Raw genomic sequence first — 19,811 nt, 5'->3', positions numbered from 1 at the left:
ACTCCGAGAGTTGGTGATGGATAGGGAGGCCTGGCGTGCTACAGTCCATGGGGTTGCAAAGAGTCAGCCACAACTGAGTGACTGAACTGAACTGAATATTGAAAAGAGTGACACAAAATATGAAAATTGACTATAAATTATTAATAATAGCTAAGAACACAGGTAATGACATTGTTGCAGCAAAGCAGATGAGAAGAATAATTTTATAAATCACATTGTACATTGTACACTTGCCAAGATAAATTTGAATTATTCTGTCTCACAAAAGTCCAGACTAAAAAGGAATTCACAGCTTTCAATGTGACAAGTTTTGAACAGATACATTTGCTTTCTAAACCAGCACAACAAGCAAGTTACAGTACTTGTAACTTGTACGGCATATCAGCCCCTCATTTATTTATTTTGTAGGCTGCCACTGGAGTCATGAAACTGGCCAACAGAGGTTCTATAGAAACATTCAAAGCCTCTCCCTCAAAGGGCTGGCATGCAGCCATCTTTACAGGTTTTGAGTTTCCCAAGCCACAATCCTACCCAAGGGGTAGAGTCCTAAGCATTTTGCTTATTCTGTCAGCATCAAGAATTTGTTAAATCTGCCAAGACCCACAAGTTTTAACACCTGCAGTCAAAATAGGTTTGGTTTGCATACTACCCTCAAGAAAAAATATTTGGGTAGCTTGCAACACACTAAGCCTAGGAAACTTTATTTAGACTACTAGGCTATTACAGCTGTTTCCTGAAGGGTTAAAAATGAGGAATGGGATGAGGCAAAAATGGGAACATTGATGGATTAGTAAGAAAACCTTACTCTGCAATACCTAAAACCAATATTCTAACACCTAAAGCCAATACTCCAATAATACAACTATTAACATTAGTGGTTAAACAAATGTGAAATACACAAGAAAGAAAATACATAACTGATTCTTCTCTAAGTCTTTTAAATAGTGCACTGTGCAAAAATATTTTCTCCAGTACACAATTAGGAAATAATGCATCTTACAATTGTAGGGAATAAACAAAATGATATTAATGCTTAATACAGTGCCAGACATAAAGCAAATACTCAAGAAAGTCAAAATTCCTTGTAAGTCTTTTGGTGAACAAATTCTTTTAATGGGGATCTCGAATCAACCTATCTTAAAGTATCTTCTTCTCTGATGAAAAGTATGTTAGTGAAGAACTATTGTAGCAACAGTGTACTTTCACTAGATCAAATGCTACTCATCAACACCAAGATAATATTAATAGCCTGCTTTTGATTAATTATGTCATTGTTCTCAACACTTAACTTAAACTAGCATATGTAAGCCTCAGAACAAAGCAGAAAAAAAGAAATTATCCCCACTTTTCAGATGGGAAAATTGAGGTCAAAAGGCATTAAGTAGACTTCTCAGGTTACAGATATAGGCAGAGCTGAGATTTGAACTGATGCAGTCATACTCCAAAACCCATGCCCTTTTAGCTACTAAATTATACCACCTCTGGCATTTGGGGAATTAGAGATAATAATCATGGTGAAATTGCACCCTTGACTTACAACTATAATAGTAGAGCAAAGGCATTTTTATTCTATTTCACTCTCCTAAAACAGTTGCAAATAAGTTTAATTTACAGGCAAGAACACTGGAGTGGGTTGTCATTTCTTTCTCCAATGCATGAAAGTGAAAAGTTAAAGTGAAGTAGCTCAGTTGTGTCCAACTCTTAGTGACCCCATGGACTGCAGCCTACCAGGCTCTTCCGTTCATGGGATTTTCCAGGTAAGAGTACTGGACAGGGGAGCCATTGCCTTCTCCGTTAAATAAAGATACCACCACCCAAAAATATAAACTTTAAAAACTATTTATTACATAAGTTTGCAATAAAATAATGGAGTAATTCAAACTGATGCATGTTCTGATCTTATTTTTTCACTTATGAAGTGTGGTTTCAGAAAAGTTATTCCACCTTTAGCTTTTTTAAAAAATAATTTTATTTATTTATTTATTTAATTTTGGCTACACTGGGTTCTCGTAGCTGCACAGGGCTTTTTCCTAGTTGCAGCAAGCAAGGACCACTCCTTAGTTGTGGTATGCAGGCTTCTCATTGCAGTGGCTTCTCTCGTCGCTGAGCATGGACTCTAGACACACAGGCTTCAGTAGTTGCAGTGTGTGGGCTCAATAGTTGAGGCTCCTGGGCTTTGGAGCACAGACTCAATAGCTGTGGCGCACCGGCTTACTTGACCAAAGGCATGTGGGATCTTTCTGAACCAGGGCTCAAACCAGTGTCTCTTGCACTGGCAAGAATTCTTTACCATTGAGCCATCAGGGAAGCTCCTCCATTTAGCTTTTGATTCTACAATTAGATGAAAATATAACTATTGTGGTCAGTATTAAATACCTGAAACTATACTGGTTATGGCTCTTGGGAACACATAATGTCTATAAATTATTAATGATAGCTCTTCCCCTGTTGAGGACACTAGAGTGAAGGAATGGGAGAAGAAAACAGAAGTCTTAATGAAAGGAGCATTCTTAGTACTGGGAAACCTGTTCCCTGTCTGTTTCAGGGGAAGAAGATTTGTTGTTCAGCTTCTGATTTTATTTAGGTCTCAACTCTGCATGTTTAGAAACTCTTGGATTTTTATGAAACCATTAATGCTAAGACTCGAACTCAGTCCAGTTAAAGCAAATCTGTGGGGAGTAGGACTGGACATTATAATTTTTTAAATACCTCCAGGGAATTCTAGTCCAGACTTGAGACCCACTCTGCCATGTGCTTGTCAGCTTGGCCTACCAAATAGCATATCAATGTGGTCATGGTTGGCAGCTACAGGTAGCTCATATCTCATATACTGCACATATCTCAACTTACTGCACAGTCATTCAGTGAGTTGGGAAGCCTTGTGAAGGAGGGAATGGCAAGACTCACCATCCCATAGTTAATAGAGTATAGGTACAAAGACAGTATAGTTAATGAGACTCAAGATGTCAGATTTTTTGATGGTCAGTCACATTGCTCATTTCTCTCCTAAAGCACAGTGTTCTTTGGCAAGATTGATTTTAGCACAACCGTAGGCCATTTTTTCCCTAACCCCAAACTGCAGACATCAAAAATAGGCAGGGCTAATCTGGGGTAGTCACCCAATTGCAGGCTAAAGAAGTTGGAACAAAGTGCATATAGACGGATTTTACCTCCAGGATGGAGCAAGCATATTATGACAATTAACCTCTCAGTGGAAGGTTTCTTAGCGATGAGTTTCAACTTACAGATCATGAGCTTCAGACTACTGTTCACGGACAGAATGGCATCCCTATCTAGGCATCCCTATCTAGTCCTGAAGGCTAGACACTTCTCCCTTTATCTCTTATACTTCCTGTCTACTATTCTTTCCAAGATAATACTGACACTTCTGTAGGTATGCATAGCCTTAAATTCTGGAATATATATATATATATATATAGTTTCCCCTAGGAATATACCCACAGGGGCCAAAGATTTGTTTCACAGGTCTTATGGGTATGAAGACAGTGATATGATAGACTGTATAGCCTATTGAGTGTGACTGGAAAAGAGGTACACACAAGTTTTAAAGTTGAAATAGCAATAGTTTGGGAGTTGCCAGTGGAAGACAGGACAGGATGCACCAAGCTGCTGAAGAAACCCAGATTAAGTGAGTATGAAGCTGCTTTGGATCCTACCAAAACCCATGCCCTCAGAAACACCAGGAGGTTCAAGGCTTTCCCTCACCTTCTAGATAGTACCTAGAAAACTAAGCAAATGAAAAAAAAAAAAAATCCATTGTTAACTTCAAGAGAAATGAAAAGTTACACAAGACAAAATGTAATGGCAGTATACCAAATGCCTCCGTGGACAACAGGTACATGGTTCTAGCAATCTAAACCTAATGCTGATTTAACCAAATGTGTTGAAAGGATGAGAAATTGAAGTGCATAGGAGCTGTATATAAAGAAGAACTAAATCTTCATCTTCCAGAGTAGGAAGCCATCATTTAAGTTGAAAAAAAATAAAGAAATAGCCAATAAACATACAACATGGATGTAAATGCTAGAAGCAGTATCCAAAAATGTTGATCAACCCTTCTCCCTAAGAAGTAGCCCTCAGGGATAAGAGATGGGTCATGTGATTACTCCTTGCATGTTTGTGTGTATGTGTATTTAGAATGAGCCTGTAACGTTACAGAAATTTCCAAACCATATTCAGGTACCAAAATAAAAATTTTAAATTAATGTATAATATGACACATGCACATAGCAAGCTGAGAGAGTCTGTCTTTCTAATTTTTGTCTTTGTCAAGCCACTTCCATATACCAGAAATGCAGTGCTGAGAGTTTAATGGCTAAGAACACATCTCCAAATATTTAACAGAGCCCATATCTTAATTCTAAACACAATAGAAACAGACTAATTACTCGGGTTCCCCTCCCTTATTTTTCTTTCTCATGTATAAGTAATTTCTCAGCCTTAAGCACAGAAAAGCTATGTGCAATTTTCCATTTTCATGAAGCAAAAAATAAGAACCATCTGAAAACCCTGTCTCCCAGCCTAAACACTTCAAGGAAGCTTTACTTGCTCGGGCTTCCTAGTGCCTTGAATTAAAAAAATAAAGTCAAGGAAAAGAGATCAAGATGGGTAAGTGAACACTCTATAGAGGAAGACATTTCTGAATTTAAGCCAATGGAAGGATTACAAAGTCCTGTCTTGCAGATGGCAATGAAGCCTGCACATTTGGAAAGAGTTCTTCTCACATGCAAATCCAACTGACAAGCCTGCTGAGCCTGACGAGGACTTTACACAAGCAAAAATGTTTCTTTTTTAGACCTCTCACCGTGTTCCCATTAAAAAAAAAAAAAAAAGATTACTTTCCCTTTCTGGATGCAGTACATAGCTTTAGAACTTCTTTATTGACAGCTTTGCTCTGTTGAAAATGCCAGTGTAATTTGAACCATTATCTTTAGTTGCAGGTCAATTTCATATCCCATCAGTTCATGTGATTCCCATTTAATGTGCAGAATTCTTGTGTTTTATTGAGCCCCTGTTCTTATCCTGTCAGATTTACTGGTATGTATATGGTATTTTGTCCTGTGTAATTAAAATGTAGATTGTGAGGCCTGAAGATGGGAAGAAAAATAATGAAGGGATTGTAAAAGGAACCTAGGAAAAGCTAACTGAATTCTGATTTTTGAATCTGAGTCTAAGGTTGAGATGTCCATTCATCATGTATTTCAAGGTACTTAAGAAATTGCTATCAGGGAATAGTGTTCATGAATTTTTTCTGTCTCATTGAATAAATGCCAGAAACAGTTGTAGCTTACTTCATTATGGATTGAATACATAATTACTTGTTGGTTTTATTTTATCCTGAAATAATCAAACAAGGAGCAAACTTCATATTAAGCCTGGCACATTCTCTTTCTGCCTCCAACAATGTGGTCTGTTGAGACCAGCTCTGGCTGTGTTTCCAGAGATCACATCTGCCTGGGATGTTGCTATTTCCCTGTATTGCACTGCCTCACAGCCAGCTGGTTCCCTTCATGCTCTCCCTGATGGCAATGGGCAGGCTTAGCCCTCTTTGTGATCAGTAGCCCACACAGTTCATTTAAGATGCTTTTTATCTCTCCTTGCTATTCTCTGGAACTCTACATTCAGTTGGGTGTATCTTTCCCATTCTCCCTTGCCTTTCACTTCTCTTCTTTCCTCAGCTATTCGTAAGGCTGCCTCAACCACCTGCTTTGGCTTCTTGCATTTCTTTTTCTTTGGGATAGTTTTGGTCACTGCCTCCTGTACAATATTATGACCTCCATCCATAGTTCTTCGGGCATTCTGTCAATCAAATCTAATCCCTTGAATCTATTTGTCACCTTCACTGTATAATCATAATGAATTTGATTTAGGTCATACCTGAATGGCCTGGTGATTTTCCCTACTTCCTTCTATTTAAGCCTGAATTTTGAAATAAGGAGTTCATGATCTGAGCCACAGTCAGCTCCTGGTTTTGTTTTCACTGACTATATTGAGCTTCTTCATTTTTGGCTGCAAAGAACACGATGAATCTGATTTCAGTATTGACCATCCAGTGATGTCCATGTGTACAGTCATCTCTTGTGTTGTTGGAAAGGGTAGTTTGCTATGAGCAGCGTGCTTTCTTGACAAAACTCTGTTAACCTCTGCCCTGCTTCATTTTGTACTCTAAGGTTAAACTTGCCTGTTAATCTGGGTGTCTCTTTACTCCTTACTTTTGCATTCCAATCTCCTTTGATGAAACGGATATCTTTTTTGGTCTTAGTTCTAGAAGGGCTTGTAGACCTTCATAGAACCTGTCAACTTTAGCTTCTTCAGCACCAGTGATCGGGCCTTAGACTTGGATTACTGTGATGTTGAATAGCTTGCTTTGGAACTGAATTAAGATTCTGCTGTTTTTGAGATTGCACCCAAATACTGTATTTTGGACTCTTTTGTTGACTATGAGGGCTGCTCCATTTCTTCTAAAGGATCTTGCCCACAGTAGTAGATATAATGGCCATCTGAATTAAATTGTTCCATTCCCATCCATTTTATTTCACTTATTCCTAAGATGTCAATGTCTTAACTAATATACTGAAAGTTCAAGTCATAAGAGGAAAATTAAATATATACATTATATTACATCAAAATTGAAACTGTTCTTCAATAAAAGACATCTTAGACAAAGTAATAAATAGACTGGAAAAAATATTTGTATTTTTTATAACTGACAAGAATTTAATATTGAGCAAATACAAGGAATGCCTGAAATAAGTAAGGAAAATATTGGAAACCCAATGTAAATGTAAAGTTCATATACGTTTTAATTTGGTCATTTTATTCTTAGACCAAAAATATCCATCAAGATGTTGAGTGCACCAAAGTATTAACAAGGTATTTCTTGTAGTAGCAAAGCTGGACATAACCTCTGGAGTATCACCAGTAGAATGGCTAAATAACAATATCCACATACAGTGGAACTATTATTGCCACAGTCAGAAGTCATGAACTAGAATTCCTAACATTGATGGTCATTGAGAACCTAATATTGTGGGGAAATGGTAAGAAAGATAATGCAATTATAACTTTTATTTTACAGCATTAAATCTAAATGTATTAAACTGACAGAAAATCACACCTTATATTTTTCAAAAATTAAAGTATGCTATGAAAGGTGGATTGGAAAGACTTACACAGCAGATACAAAGTGGGTACCTACCGAAGGGATAAGAAAATGGGGTTGGGCATGGTTCCTAGTAAAGGAAAATAATAAATATCACAAAATAAACATGGCCACAATTAACCATAACTTGAGGAGTATAACCAATTTTCTTCTTTCCCCCCAAAGGAACAGAAAAGTAGTATTCAATGTGTGACTAAGAAAAGAGACTATAGTGATCAGGAATAAAAGCTTGAAAATAAGAAACACTGACTTTGCCATCCACTGTTTCAAGATTAGAACAGCCTGATGGACTCAGATGTCCTATTTGCCTTGCACACTGGGCTGCTATTCAGCAAGTATGAACCATTTTGGTAGATTATAGCCAGAGTCCTAACTGAGGACAGTACCCATTTGTTTGGGCTGAGGTATGTGTTTACCTATTATAGAGGCAACCCCACTGCAGAGATCAAAACAACAAATTATCAGAATTTGATAATATTAATTATTTAGAGCATATAATTAATTCTTTTGTTCTGAGACCATACCTCTGGGTAACATCATCATTAGTTTGCCTGTAGGAAAATCTGTATGGATTAGGAAAAAAGAGAACAATTGTACCAAACAGCTTTATTTCATAGTGTAAATTAATAATGTTGATATTATGGTTAAATTTTATTTTATTTATTTTTTAATATAAATTTATTTATTTTACTTGGAGGTTAATTACTTTACAATATTGTATTGGTTTTGCCATACATCAACATGAATCTGCCACAGGTGTACATGTGTTCCCCATCCTGAACCCCCTCCCTCCTCCCTCCCCATACCATCCCTCTGGGTCTTCCCAGTGCACCAGCCCCAAGCATCCTGTATCATGCATCGAACTGGGACTGGTGATTCGTTTCATATATGATATTATACATGTTTCAATGCTATTCTCGCAAATCATCCCACCCTCTCCCTCACCCACAGAGTCCAAAAGACTGTTCTATACATCTGTGTCTCTTTTGCTGTCTTGCTTACAGGGTTATCGTTACCATCTTTCTAAATTACATATATATGCATTAGTATACTGTATTGGTGTTTTTCTTTCTGGCTTACTTTGTATAATAGGCTCCAGTTTCATCCACCTCATTAGAACTGATTCAAATGTATTCTTTTTAATGGCTGGGTAATACTCCACTGTGTATATGTACCACAGCTTTCTTATCCATTCATCTGCTGATGGACATCTAGGTTGCTTCCATGTCCTGGCTATTATAAACAGTGCTGCGATGAACACTGGGGTACACATGTCTTTTTCAATTCTGGTTTCCTCAGTGTGTATGCCCAGTAGTGGGATTGCTGGGTCATAAGGCAGTTCTATGGAGAAAGCAATGGCACCCCACTCCGTACTCTTGCCTGGAAAATCCCATAGACGGAGGAGCCTGGTAGGCTTCAGTCCATGGGGTCGCTAAGAGTTGGACACGACTGAGCGACTTCACTTTCACTTTTCACTTTCACCCATTGGAGAAGGAAATGGCAACCCACTCCAGTATTCTTGCCTGGAGAATTCCAGGGACGGGGGAGCCTGGTGGGCTGCAGTCCATGGGGTCGCACAGAGTCAGAGACGACTGAAGTGACTTAGCAGCAGTAGCAGCAAGGGCAGTTCTATTTCCAGTTTTTTAAGGAATCTCCACACTGTTCTCCATAGTGGCTGTGCTAGTTTGCATTCCCACCAACAGTGTAAGAGGGTTCCCTTTTCTCCACACCCTCTCCAGCATTTATTGCTTGTAGACTTTTGGATTGTAGCCATTCTGACTGGTGTGAAATGGTACCTCATTGTGGTTATGATTTGCATTTCTCTGATAATGAGTGATGTTGAGCATCTTTTCATGTATTTGTTAGCCATCTGTATGTCTTCTTTGGAGAAATGTCTATTTAGTTCTTTGGCCCATTTTTTGATTGGGTCTTTTATTTTTCTGGAATTGAGCTACAGGAGTTGCTTGTATATTTTTGAGATTAATTCTTTGTCAGTTGCTTCATTTGCTATTATTTTTTCCCACTCTGAAGGCTGTCTTTTCACCTTGCTTACAGTTTCCTTTGATGTGCAGAAGCTTTTAAGTTAAATTAGGTCCCATTTGTTTATTTTTGCCTTTATTTCCAATATTCTGGGAGGTGGGTCATAAAGGATCCTGCTGTGATTTATGTCAGAGAGTGTTTTGCCTATGTTCTCCGCTAGGAGTTTTATAGTTTCTGGTCTTACGTTTAGATCTTTAATCCATTTTGAGTTTATTTTTGTGTATGGTGTTAGAAAGTGTTCTAGTTTCATTCTTTTACAAGTGGTTGACCAGTTTTCCCAGCACTACTTGTTAAAGAGGTTGTCTTTAATTCATTGTATATTCTTGCCTCCTTTGTCAAAGATAAGGTGTCCATAGGTGCATGGATTTATCTCTGGGCTTTCTATTTTGTTCCATTGATCTGTATTTCTGTCTCTGTGCCAGTACCATACTGTCTTGATGATTGTGGCTTTGTAGTAGAGCCTGAAGTCAGGCAGGTTGATTCCTCCAGTTCCATTCTTCTTTCTCAAGATTGCTTTGGCTATTCGAGGTTTTTTGTATTTCCATACAAATTGTGAAATTATTTGTTCTAGCTCTGTGAAAAATACCATTGGTAGCTTGATAGGGATTGCATTGAATCTATAGCTTGCTTTGCATAGTATACTCATTTTCAATATATTGATTCTTCCAATCCATGAACATGGTGTATTTCTCCATCTATTAGTGTCCTCTTTGATTTCTTTCACCAGTGTTTTATAGTTTTCTATATATAGGTCTTTAGTTTCTTTAGGTAGATATATTCCTAAGTATTTTATTCTTTTCATTGCAATGGTGAATGGAACTGTTTCCTTAATTTCTATTTCTATTTTTTCATTATTAGTGTATAGGAATGCAAGGGATTTCTGTGTGTTGATTTTATATCCTGCCACTTTACTATATTCATTGATCAGCTCTAGTAATTTTCTGGTGGAGTCTTTAGGGTTTTCTATGTAAAGGATCATCTCATCTGCAAACAGTGAGAGTTTTACTTCTTTTCCAGTTTGGATTCCTTTTATTTCTTTTTCTGCTCTGATTGCTGTGGCCAAAACTTCCAAAACTATGTTGAATAATAGTGGTGAAAGTGGGCACCCTTGTCTTGTTCCTGACTTTAGGGGAAATGCTTTCAATTTTTCACCATTGAGGATAATGTTTGCTGTGGGTTTGTCATATATAGCTTTTATTATGTTGAGGTATGTTCCTTCTGTTCCTGCTTTCTGGAGAGTTCTTATAATAAATGGATGTTGAATTTTGTCAAAGGCTTTCTCTGCATCTATTGAGATAATCATATGGCTTTTATTTTTCAATTTGTTAATGTGGTGTATTATATTGATTGATTTGAGGATATTGAAGAATCCTTGTATCCCTGGGATAAAGCCCACTTGGTCATGGTGTATGATCTTTTTAATGTGTTGTTGGATTCTGATTGCTAGAATTTTGTTAAGGATTTTTGCATCTATGTTCATCAGTGATATTGGCCTGTAGTTTTCTTTTTTTGTGGCATCTTTGTCAGGTTTGGGGATTAGGGTGATAGTGGCCTCATACAATGAGTTTGGAAGTTTACCTTCCTCTGCAATTTTCTGGAAGAGTTTGAGTAGGATAGGTGTTAGCTCTTCTCTAAATTTTTGGTAGAATTCAGCTGTGAAGCCGTCTGGACCTGGGCTTTTGTTTGCTGGAAGATTTCTGATTACAGTTTCAATTTCTGTGCTTGTGATGGGTCTGTTAAGATTTTCTATTTCTTCCTGGTCCAGTTTTGGAAAGTTGTACTTTTCTAAGAATTTGTCCATTTCTTCCACGTTGTCCATTTTATTGGCATATAATTGCTGATAGCAGTCTCTTATGATCCTTTGTATTTCTGTGGTGTCTGTTGTAATCTCTCCATTTTCATTTCTAATTTTATTGATTTGATTTTTCTCCCTTTGTTTCTTGATGAGTCTGGCTAATAGTTTGTCAATTTTATTTATCCTTTCAAAGAACCAACTTTTGGCTTTGTTGATTTTTGCTATGGTCTCTTTTTTTTTGTTTGTTTGTTTTTTTTTTTTTTTGCATTTATTTCTGCCCTAATGTTTAAGATTTCTTTCCTTCTGCTAACCCTGGGGTTCTTCATTTCTTCCTTTTCTAGTTGCTTTAGGTGTAGAGTTAGGTTATTTATTTGACTTTTTTCTTGTATCTTGAGGTATGCCTGTATTGCTATGAACTTTTCCCTTAGCACTGCTTTTACAGTGTCCCACAGGTTTTGGGTTGTTGTATTTTCATTTTCATTCATTTCTATGCATATTTTTTTTTCTTTTTTTATTTCTTCTGTGATTTGTTGGTTATTCAGCAGCATGTTGTTCAGCCTCCATATGTTGGAATTTTTAATAGTTTTCCTCCTGTAATTGAGATCTAATCTTACTGCATTGTGGTCAGAAAAGATGCTTGGAATGATTTCAATTTTTTTGAATTTACCAAGGCTAGATTTATGGCCCAGGATGTGATCTATCCTGGAGAAGGTTCCATGTGCGCTTGAGAAAAAGGTGAAATTCATTGTTTTGGGATGAAATGTCCTATAGATATCAATTAGGTCTAACTGGTCTATTGTATCATTTAACGTTTGTGTTTCCTTGTTAATTTTCTGTTTAGTTGATCTATCCATAGGTGTGAGTGGGGTATTAAAGTCTCCCACTATTATTGTGTTATTGTTAATTTCTCCTTTCATACTTGTTAGCATTTGTCTTACATACTGCGGCGCTCCCATGTTGGGTGCATATATATTTATAATTGTTATATCTTCTTCTTGGATTGATCCTTTGATCATTATGTAGTGTCCTTTGTCTCTTTTCACAGCCTTTGTTTTAAAGTCTATTTTATCTGATATGAGTATTGCTACTCCTGCTTTCTTTTGGTCTATATTTGCATGAAATATCTTTTTCCAGCCCTTCACTTTCAGTCTGTATGTGTCCCCTGTTTTGAGGTGGGTCTCTTGTAGACAACATATATAGGGATCTTGTTTTTGTATCCATTCAGCCAGCCTTTGTCTTTTGGTTGGGGCATTCAACCCATTTACTTTTAAGGTAATTATTGATAAGTATGATCCCATTGCCATTTACTTTATTGTTTGGGGTTCGAGTTTATACACCCTTTCTGTGTTTCCTGTCTAGAGAAGATCCTTTAGCATTTGTTCGAGAGCTGGTTTGGTGGTGCTGAATTCTCTCAGCTTTTGCTTGTCTGTAAAGCTTTTGATTTCTCCTCCATATTTGAATGAGATCCTTGCTGGGTACAGTAATCTGGGCAGTAGGTTATTTTTTTTTCATCACTTTAAGTATGTCTTGCCATTCCCTCCTGGCCTGAAGAGTTTTTATTGAAAGATCAGCTGTTATGGGAATTCCCTTGTGTGTTATTTGTTGTTTTTCCCTTGCTGCTTTTAATATTTGTTCTTTGTTTGATTAATATGTGTCTTGGGTTGTTTTGCCTTGGGTTTATCCTGTTTAGGACTCTCTGGGTTTCTTGGACTTGGGTAATTATTTCCTTCCCCATTTTAGGGAAGTTTTCAACAATTATCTCCTCAAGTATTTTCTCATGGTCTTTCTTTTTGTCTTCTTCTAGGACTCCTATGATTCAAATGTTGGGGCATTTAACACTGTCCTGGAGGTCTCTGAGATTGTCCTCATTTCTTTTAATTCATTTTTCTTTTTTCCTCTCTGATTCATTTATTTCTACCATTCTATCTTCTAATTCACTAATCCTATCTTCTGCCTCTGTTATTCTACTATTTGTTGCCTCCAGAGTGTTTTTTATCTCATTTATTGCATTATTCATTATATATTGACTCTTTTATTTCTTCTAGGTCCTTGTTAAACCTTTCTTGCATCTTCTCAATCCTTGTCTCCAGGCTATTTATCTGTTATTCCATTTTGATTTCAAGATTTTGGATCATTTTCACTATCATTATTCAGAATTATTTATCAGGTAGATTCCCTATCACTTCCTCTTTTGTTTGGTTTGGTGGGCATTTATCCTGTTCCTTTACCTGCTGGGTATTCCTCTGTCTCTTCATCTTGTTTATATTGCTGAGTTTGGGGTGTCCTTTCTGTATTCTGGCAGTTTGTGGAGTTCTCTTTATTGTGGAGTTTTCTTGCTGTGGGTGGGGTTGTACAGGTGGCTTGTCAAGGTTTTTTGGTTAGGGAAGCTTGTGTTGGTGTTCTGATGGATGGAGCTGTATTTCTTCTCTCTGGAGTGCAATGAAGTGTCCAGTAATGAGTTATGAGATGTCAATGGTTTTGGAGTAACTTTGGGCAGACTGTATATTGGAGCTCAGGGCTGTGTTCCTGTGTTGCTGGAGAATTTGCATAGTATGTCTTGCTCTGGAGCTTGTTGGCCCTTGGGTGGTGCTTGGTTTCAGTGTAGGTATGGAGGCATTTGATGAGCTCCTGTCAATTAATGTTCCCTGAAGTCAGGAGTTCTCTGGTGTTCTCAGGGTTTGGACTTAAGCCTCCTGCTTCTGGTTTTTAGTCTTATTTTTACAGTAGTCTCGAGACTTCTTCTTTTATACAGCACCATTGATAAAACATCTAGGTTAAAGATGAAAAGTTTCTCCACAGTGAGGGACACCCAGAGAGGTTCACAGAGTTACATGGAGAAGAGAAGAGGGAGGAGGGAGTTAAAGGTGACCCAAATGAGATGAAGTGGAATCAATAGAGGAGAGAGCAAGCTAGCCAGTAATCACTTCCTTATGTGCATTCCCCAACTGGACCACTCAGAGATGTTCATGGAGTTATACAGAGAAGAGAAGAGGGAGGAAGGAGACAGAGGTGGCCAGGAGGACAAAGAGGGGGAATCAAAAGGAGAGAGACAGATCCAGCTAGTAATCAGTTCCCTAAGTGTTCTCCACCATCTGGAACACAGAGATTCACAGAGTTGGGTAGAGAAGAGAGGGGATAGGGAGGAGACAGAGGCGATCTGGTGGAGAGAAAGGAGAGTCCAAAGGGGCAGAGAGCAGTCAAGCCAGTAATCTCGCTCCCAAGTAAAAATGGGTATTGAAGATTGGGTTCCTAAAGATACAAAAAGCACAGATTAAAAATCTAGAGTTTGGAATTTCAAAAATACAATATTAAAGAAAAAAGAGAGAGAAAAAAAGAACAAAGTCACAAAAAGTATAATATATATATATATATATATATATATATATATATATATATATATAAGGTTTGCTTTTAAAAACAGGGTTTTTTTTTTTTTTTTTGCAAAGTAATAAGTTATAAGAGTGAAAATTAAAGGAGTAATAGAGGACTTAAAAATTAAAAAAAACTTAAAAAAAAGAAGAATGATCGTAGAAATAGTAAAAATATATCTAGGACTTTCTCTGGTGTTGTGGGTATTGTGGGGTCAGTTCATTTTCGGATAGTTCCTTGGTCTGGCTTATATTTCTCAAGATCTATAGGCCCCTTCCCATGTAGTCGATACTAACGACAGGGTTTTAATTTATTGCATCTGTCACTTCCAAGGCGGTGCCCTCTGTTTTAGCTTCTTCTGTTTGCTGGTCTCTTCAGTGTCTGATTTCTGCCCTGATACAAAGGGGACGGTGGTGGACACTTTCTTTTAGGCTCACTTGTTCAGTCGCACTACGGGGAGGGAGGGACGATGCAAACAAATAACACTGGCATGTGCTCGCAGTGCCTCAGCCACACTGGGCCTGCCCCCACTCACGGCGCGTGTGCCCTCCCTGTCCACACTGCTCAGGCTCTAGGCTGCTCCTCCGGGAACCGTCCAAGGCTGGCCCTGGGCTGCATGCACCTCCCAGGTCTAAGCTGCTCAGATTCAGGTACTCGGGTAGTCCTCAGAGGTGCAGACTCAGTTGGGCCTGCGTTTTGTGCCCTTCCCAGGTCCAAGCAGCTCAGGTAATGAGGTGTTTGGCGGGCACGGTCGCTGCGACTTATCGCCTCCTCTGTCCCTGCCACTCGGTTTTCTGGGTGTACAACCGGCGCACCTTCTCAGGCAGACGTTGACTATCTAGAACCCCAAGAAGTCTTAGATAGCAAAGAAGCCTGCTTGCAGTGTGGTAGATAATGTCTCTTTGGGCTGCGATTGCCCCCTTCCGGCTCTGGCTGCCTGTCACCAGAGGGGATGGTCAGCAGCCGGCTATCTCTGTTCAGTCCTTTGTTCTGTACGAGGGCCTGGCGGTGTCTTAGGTTAGGGCTGGCTTTGCGCGCGGTAGCTATCCTGCAGTCTGGTTTGCTAGCCCAAGTTAGTTCCCTCAGATTGCCCTCAGGGCATTCCAGGCCTGGTTCTTACTCTAAGCCATGCAGCCCGCGCCTCCCTGCCCAGCCCCCGCTTGCTAGTGGCGAGTGCAGGCATCTGTGCTGCTTCTCCGCTGGGGGAGTTACCCTTGGGCTCATAATCTGTGGGTTTTAATTAATTTATTTTTCCTCCCTGTTACATTGCCCTCTGTGCTTCCAAGGCTCGCCACAGACTCGGCAGTGAGAGTGTTTCCTGGTGTTTGCAAACTTCTCTCTTTTTAAGACTCCCTTCCTGGGAAGGAGCTCCGCCCCTCCCTCTTTTGTCTCTATTCTTTTGTCTTTTATATTTTTTCCTACCTCCTTTTGAAGACAATGGGCTGCTTTTCTGGGTGCCCAATGTCCTCTGCCGGCATTCAGAAGTTGTTTTGTGGAATTTTCTCAGCGTTTAAATGTTCTTTTGATGAATTTGTGGGAGAGAAAGTGGTCTCCCTGTCCTATTCCTCCACCATCTTAGGATCACCCTCCTACCATAGTTAAATTTTATAACACAGTATCTTGAACATACAAAGCTGAAAATGAAATCTTGGATCCCAATAAATTCATCAAGTCAGTTTGTTGTTTTTAATGTCTACTTCATCTAAACATTAAAAGCTTGTTTTGATTATTAAATGTGCTTATTGACCCCATTTCAGTATTTATAAGAAATCTGAATTTAAATGATTAAACATGAAATTTCCCAGTTACTTTCCAGTGTTGAGGAGATTTTCCAATCAAAAAGGAATTTTATTACCTGGGCCATTGTCTGAAGTGATTCTAAATTGTTATAATAATCAGTTTCTCTATGAACTTGCAAAACAACCCATGACTCCTGCTTGTGTCTTCTGAAGTAACTCACAAAAACAAGCAATGATTTTTGATCAACTGCCTTTTTTCTTTTAATGTCTTCTTGAAGTTGACATTTTCATTTCACTAGAATGGGTGAATTTAACTCAGATGACTATTACATCTACTACTGTGGGCAAGAATCCCTTACAAGGAATGAGTAGCCATCATAGTCAACAAGAGTCCAAAATGCAATATTTGGATGCAATCTCAAAAATGACAAATGACCTCTGTTTGTTTCCAAGGCAAACCATTCAACATCACAGTAATCCAAGTGTATGCTGTGACCAGTAATGCTGAAGAAGCTGAAGTTGAATGGTTCTATGAAGACCTACAAGACCTTCCAGAAATAACACCCCCAAAAGATGTCTTTTTCATTATAGAGGGCTGGAATGCAAAAGTAGGAAGTCAAGAAATACCTGGAGCAACAGGCCAATTTGGCCTTGGAGTATAAAATGAAGCAGGGCAAAGGCTAACAGCCGGGAGAATGCACTGGTCATAGCAAACACACACTTCCAACAACACAAGAGAAGACTCTACACATGGACATCAACAGATGGTCAATACTGAAATCAGATTGATTATATTCTTTGCGGCCAAATATGGAGAAGCTCTATATAATCAGCAAAAACAGGACCGGGAGCTGACTGTGGCTCAGATCATGAACTCCTTATTGCCAAATTCAGACTGAAATTGAAGAAAGTAGGGAAAACCACTAGACCAATCGGGTATGACCTAAATCAAATCCCTTACGATTATACAGTGGAAGTGACAAATAAATTCAAGGGATTAGATCTGATAGAGTGCCTGATGAACTATGGATGGAGGTTCATGACACTGTACAGGAGACAGGGATCAAGACCATACCCAAGGAAAAGAAAGGCAAAATGGTTGTCTGAGGAGGCCTTACAAATAGCTGAGAAAAAAGAGAAGTGAAAGGCAAAGGAGAAAAGGAAAGATATACCCATTTGAATGCAGAGTTCCAAAGAATAGCAAGGAGGGATAAGAAAGCCTTCCTCCAAGATCAATGCAAAGAAATAGAGGAAAACAATAGAATGGAAAAGACTAGAGATCTCTTCATGAAAATTAGAAATACCAAGGGAACATTTCGTGCAAAGATGGGCACAAGAAAGGACAGAAATGGTATGGACCTAACAGAAACAGAAGATATTAAAAAGGGGGGCAATAATACACAGAAGAACTATACAAAAAATATCTTCATGATCCAGATAATCATGATGATGTGGTCACTCACCTAGAGCCAGACATCCTGGAATGCAAAGTCAAGTGAGCTTGAGAAAGCGCCATTATGAACAAAGCTAGGAGAGGTGATGGAATTCCAGTTGAACTATTTCAAATCCTAAAAAGATGATGCTGTGAAAGTGCTGCACTCAATATGCTAGCAAATTTGGAAAACTCAGCAGTGGCCACAGGACTGGAAAAAGTCAGTTTTCATTCCAATCCCAAAGAAAGGCAATGCCAAACAATGGTCAAACTACCACACGAATGCAATCAACTCACACACTAGCAAAGTAATGCTCAAAATTCTCCAAGCCAGCCTTCAACAGTATATGAACTGTGAACTTCCAGATGTTCAAGCTGGATTTAGAAAAGGTAAAGGAACCAGAAATCAAATTGCCAGCATCCATTGGACTATCAAAAAAGTGAGAGAGTTCCAGAAAAATATCTGCTTCTTTTTTATTAACTACGCCAAAGCCTTTGATTGTGTGGATCACCACAAACTGTGGAAAATTCTTCAAGAGATGGGAATACCAGACACCTGACCTGTCTCCTGAGAAATTTGTATGCAAGTCAAGAAGCAACAGTTAAAACTGTACATGGAACAATAGTCTGGTTCCAAATCAGGAAAGGAATATGTCAAGAATGTATATTGTCACCCTGCTTATTTAACTTATATGCAGAGTACATCATGAGAAATTCTGGGCTGGATGAAACACAAGCTGGAATCAAGATTGCCGGGAGAAATGTTAATAACCTCAGATATGCAGATGACACCTCCCTTATGGCAGAAAGAGAAGAACTAAAGAGTCTCTTGATGAAAGTGAAAGAGGAAAGTGAAAAAGCTGGCTTAAAACTCAACATTCAGAAAACTAAGATCATGGCATCCAGTCCCATCACTTCATGGCAAATAGATGGGGAAGCAATGAAAACAGTGACAGACTTTATTTTGGGGGGCTCTGGGAGAAAGTGAAGAGAAACTAAAAAGCCTCTTGATGAAGGTGAAAGAGGAGAGTGAAAAAGTTGGCTTAAAACTCAACATTCAGAAAACGAATATCATGGCATTTGGTCCCATCACTTCATGGGAAATAGATGGGGAAACAGTGTCAGACTTTATTTTCGGGGGGTCCAAAATCACTGTAGATGGTGACTATAGCCATGAAATTAAAAGATACTTACTCCTCGGAAGAAAAGTTATGACCAACCTAGATAGCATATTGAAAAGCAGAGACATTACTTTGCCAACAAAGGTCCATCTAGTCAAGGCTATGGTTTTTCCAGTGGCCATGTTTGGATGTGAGAGTTGGACTGTGAAGAAAGCTGAGCACCGAAGAATTGATGCTTTTGAACTGTGGTGTTGGAGAAGACTCTTGAGAGTCCCTTAGACTGCAAGGAGATCCAACCAGTCAATTGTAAAGGAAATTAGTCCTGAATATTCATTGGAAGTACTGATGTTGAAGCTGAAACTCCAATACTTTGGCCACCTGATGCGAAGAGTTGACTCACTGGAAAAGACTCTGATGCTGGGAGGGATTGAAAGTGGGAGGAGAAGGGGATGACAGAGGATGAGACAGTTGGATGGCATCACTGACTCAATGGACATGAGTTTGAGTAAACTCTAGGAGTTGGTGATGGACAGGGAGGCCTGATGGGCTGAAGTCCATGGGGCCATAAATAGTCGGACATGACTGAGTGAACTGAGCTGAACCGAAGTTGACATTTTCATTACACATTCAAGCATTTATATTTTAGTCTTGCCAGAAATAATTTATGATTCCTTACTATTTGAAATACTCAAAACTTAAGGGATCTCTGAATTAAAATCATGTTTCTTTTTTCCTAGAAAAGAACCTCCTTGACAATATGTGACCTGACCTTTTAAAGAGAAGAAGACCCAAAGCAGAGTCTTTTTGCTGCTTAACAAATGGTACTCCTCATTTCAATCCACAGCATCTACATCCCCTGAGAACACCTGAGCTCCACTACCCTCATCCACCCAGGTCCATAAATTGGAAACTCCATTTTAATAAGAGCCCTGGGTGAATTATGTGCACTTTAAAGTTTAAAAAGCACTAGTTTTCCCAAATCTGGCCAATCATCAAAATCACCGTGAAGAGCTTTTGAAAATTTTGAGCCATGTATCTTGCCCATGGAAACTCTGATTCACTTAGTTTAAGATGGATCTAAATCTCAGCTTTTATAACTTCTAAATCTTGGTCAAATTTCGGAACCAGTGCA

The sequence above is a fragment of the Bos indicus x Bos taurus genome, chromosome 5 (genome assembly GCF_003369695.1).
Source record: "Bos indicus x Bos taurus breed Angus x Brahman F1 hybrid chromosome 5, Bos_hybrid_MaternalHap_v2.0, whole genome shotgun sequence".
Taxonomy (NCBI): domain Eukaryota; kingdom Metazoa; phylum Chordata; class Mammalia; order Artiodactyla; family Bovidae; genus Bos; species Bos indicus x Bos taurus.
The sequence above is the reverse complement of the archived record's forward strand: the minus strand, read 5'-3'. Positions refer to the sequence as shown.